Source organism: Miscanthus floridulus, chromosome 18, assembly GCF_019320115.1.
Source record: "Miscanthus floridulus cultivar M001 chromosome 18, ASM1932011v1, whole genome shotgun sequence".
In the NCBI taxonomy this organism is placed as follows: Eukaryota; Viridiplantae; Streptophyta; class Magnoliopsida; order Poales; family Poaceae; genus Miscanthus; species Miscanthus floridulus.
Genome location: NC_089597.1, coordinates 19,545,453 through 19,551,641, shown reverse-complemented (window position 1 = coordinate 19,551,641; position 6,189 = coordinate 19,545,453). Strand labels below are relative to the sequence as shown.

General features: G+C 44.1%; 1 long non-coding RNA gene across 1 annotated transcript; it reads left to right on the top strand.

Annotated features, from left to right (window-relative positions):
* Positions 1-5,490: 5,490 nt before the first annotated feature.
* Positions 5,491-6,159, top strand: LOC136520169 (uncharacterized). Its single transcript, XR_010775178.1, has 3 exons — positions 5,491-5,637; positions 5,816-5,926; positions 6,032-6,159. It is a non-coding gene; the product is annotated as an uncharacterized lncRNA (long non-coding RNA).
* The last annotated feature ends 30 nt before the right edge of the window (positions 6,160-6,189 follow it).

Below are 6,189 nucleotides of genomic sequence, written 5' to 3'. Positions count from 1 at the left end.
TCTTTTAAATTGATAGATTTTATACTATGATTGTCGTTTGAAACATGTGTTGCTGTTGATTTCTCTCTTAGAAAAATAACATCTCGATTCTTGTTTGTTGCTGCATAACTATATGTTCATAATATGTATGTTGTTAAGTTTTAGCCATTGCTTGTTAGCTGCCAGTGGAGAGGATCGAGCACCACTCCACCATTTCTTGTTAGCTTGTATAGTTGTGTGATGTATATGCTGCGAGCTCGTCTAAATCGATCAATTTGCTTCAAATATATATGCATCTAATGCCCGTTTTTGCTTCATTTTTTCTCACAGGAGCCATGGGGATGTTCTTTTGAGACGACCACCCAGCTTGGCTTCCTGAACACAGCCGTCTTCGCGTTGTTCGTCTTCGGGCCAGGCCTCTCCCCGCTGCCGCAGACCATGCCGGGCCCACCGTCCATCTGCGACGCACCGTTCACGTTCTTCGAGCGGGTGGGCCTCCTTCACTACTTGTTTCTCGGCATGGTTGTCGTCTCCTGCTTCCTCGGCAGCCACGCCCGCCGCATCGTGGCCGCGGAGGGCGGCGCGGGCGACCTCCTGGCCATGGACGCCGGCACCAAGCTCAGGGCCAGGAGCTGCATGCTGCTCGCGGTCGTCTTCTCCGCTGTGGCTGCCGGCTTGGCGGTCAGTGTGTACACGTACATACTCCAGATCAAGTACGTGGTGTTCTCATGCATGCCTGTTGGGGTTCGTTGTGTCGTGTTCGGCGTCGACGCCATCATCGCTGTCGCAGGCACCTACACGTACGGTGAGATGGTGAGGGCAGTCCTGTTCGCCGATTAGATGAGTCCGGCCTCTCTTGGTTAGGACATTAGTGTGCTCCTTGCTGCTGCGTGTGTTCAGTTAGATGTGTGTTTGTTGTTCTGTTGTAACCGTGTGTGTGGTTAGATTGAGAGAGCATGAGTAGGAGAGGGCCATCCTCGCGTGTCAGACATCTATCTTGTGTTTCATGTGGTGTATGATGATGTTTATTGTAATTTGCAGCATAATGGATGGAGTACTATCTAGTATATCGTTTGTGGCGTGTATCGTCTAAATGCATGCGTGCTGTATATACACTGTATCATTACACGCTAGCTAGCTCCAAATAAAAAATGAAGCTAGGAGTATGGACGAAGGCAACGCCACAGGCCACTGCCTAATAGGATTGGACTGCTGTGTTGGAATATCCGGTACGCACTGCTGGAATATCTGGTGTGCACAGCACAGGTCACGGTTGTCACGGTATAGGTATATTGATACTACTACATAACTACGTACAGTATTATTCATACTACTAGATAAAGTCATTAATACCTACAGTCTAATATTTAAAAAGTGTCATTAGATTCATACTTACTAAGGACCCGTTTGGCTGGCTGCGGGCAGCTCTGGCTCCTGCTCGCGAAATCACTGTTCATCTATACGTATTTCACTGTTCATCAAAGCCCTTTTTCTCTCTCCTCTCCTCCCCACTCACAGACGCGGTCGCAGCAGCCGGAGCCAGAAATTCGAGCTCCGCTGGCTCCGGCTCTGGCAACCTCCCGACACCCTGCTACAGTGCCGGAGCCGGCAGGAGCATGGCCAAACGGTTCCTAATTAGAAATTACTAATGAATGATATTGCCCTCTCTGACTGGATATACTCCCTCCGTACGTGTCTCAGCTGATGACGTCATGACGATATACAACTGGAGCTGCACTTTATGGTGTGTTGCTGCGCGTGCTAGACTGGCGCAGACACAGTAGGTGTGCTCTGGCTTTGCACACCGAACTCAACAACTGAGTTATGAGTTGGATCACCGGTGAGTCTCAGTGCCTGTTCCCAAAATTTTGCAAAATTTTTCAAGCCGTCACATCGAATTTTTAGACATTGCATGAAGCATTAAATATAAATAAAAAATAAAACTAATTATACAGTTTAGACGAAATTCACGAGACGAATCTTTTAAGCCTAATTAGACTATGATTGATATTAATTGCCAAATAACAACGAAAGTGTTACAGTACCGTTTTCCAAAAAATTTCGCCAACTAAACAAGGCCTTAGATTAGACGCACATGTCGTTAATTTGCTGACTGGCAAAAAGGATCGCTTAATGAGTACTTTAGAAAATTACGAAGTAGTACCATGCTTGTTCTAGAGAACTACGAGGGCGGACCACATGCTCAGACCACATGCCCGATCGCTAGCTTGGGCATCTTCGACACATCAGATGTAGGGGTGTACACTAGAAAGATTCCAGCAAATGATCCTACTAATCAAGGGATCTTCTCAGTCTAGACAATGTATAAACATTAAATTAGTCAACCAATGACTTTGCCTTTGAAAATAAGTCCCTTTGGAATAAAGATGGCAACGGGCAAAATGCCCGCGCCATACCAGTGTCAGTCAGCAATTTTTTTTTCGGTGTCCGCTGGCAAAGCGACCTCACTTTCAGTGTCCGTCAGCAAATTTTGCCTTTTTTATTATCATGTTGCAATATTTATTTAGAGAGTCCATCAAGCCGCACTTGGTTAATGTGGTAGATTTTCTAGCTATGGATTTGGCTTCTTCACCAAGTAGGCTAAGAAACACGTGCATTTTTTCCTGTCAATTTGGTTGAGCAGAAACGCTGAGGTTCTTGACTACTAAAAGAGATTAGATCCTTATTTTTAGGTAATTTAGGGTCACATACTTGACTTGCTTTGAACCATCCTCCAAACCACGAGCCAAAACTGAAGTGGCTATGTCATTTGTTGGCGACTATATATTGCAATAGAATATTCGTCAAGCATGGAAAGATAGACGGTGGTTGTCAGTTAATAATAGGCTTAGGCCCTCACTACACCATGACCTACTTTTGCCTACAGTTATGTGTTGGTAAAACCAGGCTTTTGACAACACGTAATGTGTCGGCAATTCTATACCTTTTCAGAGTCACATAAACTGTCGTCAATAATGGTGTACGGCTACATATGTTTTGTGTCGGCGTTTGTCGTTCCCACCCAAAAACTGTCGGCGAAAGTTCTTAGACAAAGAAACTATCGTCGTAGCCTAACCAAACCACTGTCCAAGTGTCGTGGAAGGGGTCTGCGCCGAAGCAATAGAAATGCAGTGTTGGACGGCAGACCGCGCGCCAAAACTTTGAGCCCACTAAAACAGGCCCACTCGTCTCTCTCCCACTCAAGCGACTAGGAAAAAATAAAAAAGAAAACTTACGAGCTCGCAGCCAGCAGAGACCGACGCCTCGCACCGCCAGCAGAGCCCGACCTCGCGCATCGCCAGCAGAGCTCCGCCGCGGGGCGCCGCTAGGAGGATTCCGCTGCCGGACGCCTCCAGGAGGGCTCCGCCGCCGGGCGCTGTCAGAAGCCGCTGCCGGAGGCCAGCACCCGGCACGACCGCCGCTCCGACGCCCGCCCCAGGTCCCCGCCGCCAAATCCAACGGGCGCCAGCGCCCCAGCCCCCACTGCCTCAGCCCACCACCATCCAAACCCGCCGTCGCCCTAGCCCACCACCGCCGGCCAGCAGGAGCAGTGCTGCCGCCGCATCTCCATTCCTCTCCGCATCCAGGTGCATCATCTCCTCATCCCCTTCCTCTCATCCCCATTCCCCTGCGTGCTAGGGTTTCGGCACAGCTTACTTTCTTATATTTTTTTCTTGGTTGCAGAAAGGAGTAGACGAAGGTGAGAAAGACTAGAAAGATTCAAGGTTTGGATTACTTCTCTTGCCATTCAGTCTAGATCCCCCCTTCCCCTCTTTGGAGAAGGAACATATTCAGCTCGATTTCGATGTGATGTTTACTGCCTTAGTTGATTTTGCAGAGGAACCAATAGGATTCAAGATCTTGTACACAAGAGAATCCATCAGTTTGCATGTAAGTTTTCTTATGCTGGATTTGCAACTTATTTGTAGTCTAGTATATGAAGGCAAAGTTCACACTGATGGGAGTTCATAGTCTTTCTAGTTTGGTCCTTTATGCAAGCTCCTGCAAGGTTGTTCAATCTGGATCACCAAATGGAAACACTGACCAATAATAAGAGCCTCCACTATACATGGCTCAATACGCATGGAAACCTGAGAAGGTTATTGAGAATGTGTATGCCAAAATTCGGCGTCAATGCTACTTCTATAGGCTCCTCAAACTTGGGATGAAATCCATGAATTACAAACCAAATAAAAAACATTATATGAGACTTTTTGGTTTTCACAAAATATTTGCTTTGTTCACTTGTCGATTTCAGAAACCAAAGTTTATAAAAAACTAAAGACCCCACACCTACGGCCTATTCGTTTGGTCGTAAACGATCGTAAATTTCCAGCCAAAACAGTATTTTTCTCTCACACCAAACCAGTCAGCAGTAATAATCCACGATCGTATACGATCGTTTCAGCCCCAGCCAAACATCATCTAGGCCATAGGAGGCCAGTAGCGGCAGCAACATCATCTGCATTCCGTGATTATTGATAGATTGACTTTTTCCACTTATCCTTGACAAGCTAACAAGCATATGTAAACTTAAGGAAGGAGAAATGGATCGTGTTATGCTCCACGTAGGTTGAGCTGTGGAGGTTACCCTTCTTCTACCCACCCTGATCGTCTTTAATCTCCACCCTCCCAACGATGTCTGAAACACATAAATGCCTGAATGTCTGAGTGCACTGAATACTCAGATTTGTGCACATGGTTAACATGTGTTTATGAACAATCTTATCTTAGACTAGAAAAAATATTGGAAAAAATTACAATTAATGAGTAACTCACAATAGTGTGCTTATTTTGTCCTTCATTCTGTAGTTATCAAATCCTATTGTCTTATTGACGATTAAGTTGTAACACGATGCAGGAGCAAATGCTGTTGAATTCATCATGGACCATGCTGAGATATCCATTGCATTGGTCCAGGAGAGCAAGATCAAATCTGTAAGCAAAAACATTTGCCCCCTTTGAATAATATTATTACGCTCTGCACTGTGGTCTCTGCATCATACTGATTAATATGTTTCCAGTAAAAGCTACATGTGCTTGGGATCCAAGTTACAACAGAACTGGGCCTGAACCTGCTAAAATCAATGTTGTTTATTTGAAATTAGTTTTGAAGATCAATGCTACACATAACATTCTGTTTACATCTGACAACTCGTTGAATTGTATTTTTCAGATACTAGCAGTAGTCCCTAAGTGCACAGCCCATCTTAGAGGTTAGCTTCCGGAACACAAAATTTCTTATTAAGATGACTATCTGCTGCTTTATATGATAATTTATGACTTGGTGCATCTTCAGCCATTGTTAGTTTCGGAGATTTTACAAGTGAGATGAAAACTGAAGCTGAGAAATTTGGTGTGTCTTGCTTTTCTTGGGAAGAATTTTCTTCAATGGTTAGTCTGATTTCTTGTTACAGCTCTTGGGTGCCTAAATGACTACTAGTTCATTATGAATACCATGAGTCCATGACAATGTCGGAATGTTCTGAATAGGGAAAACAAGGCTACAAACTTCCTAATAAATGTAAGGAAGATATTTGTACGATCATGTATACCAGCGGAACAACTGGAGATCCCAAAGGTGTGATAATCACAAACAGGGCTATCATTGCTGGTATTATGACCACAGAACACCTCCTCAAAGAGACAGATAAAGTGGTAAGTTCTAACTATCTTTTATCCGCATAAATATCAAGAACGATTCCAGCCTATTAGATCTGTGGCATCAAAGGCATCTGTGATCAACATCTACTGTAAAATTCATTATATGGTTTCTTCCTCAGTTGATTTCTTTAGTTAAAGTAATGTGACACTGGTGATATTAATACTCATGCAGTTCACAGAAGAGGATTCCTATTTTTCCTATCTTCCATTAGCACATATATTTGATCAAGTAATTGAGAACTACTGTATTTCTAAAGGAGCCTCCATCGGATTCTGGCAAGGGGTACGAACTAATAACTATTGCAATTCAAAGAATTCTTTGATTTTCTTCTAAATACTGTGGTGGCTGTTCTGTTATGCCTACTGAGGTGTAAAACTTTTTTTACAGGACATTAGGTATCTGATGGAGGATGTACAAGTGATGAAACCGACAATATTTTGTGGTGTTCCTCGTGTTTATGATCGTATATATACAGGTTTAATGCAGCCCAGAATAAATTTATTATTCTCAATTCCATCATGATTCCATGCTTAGTCATAATGTGT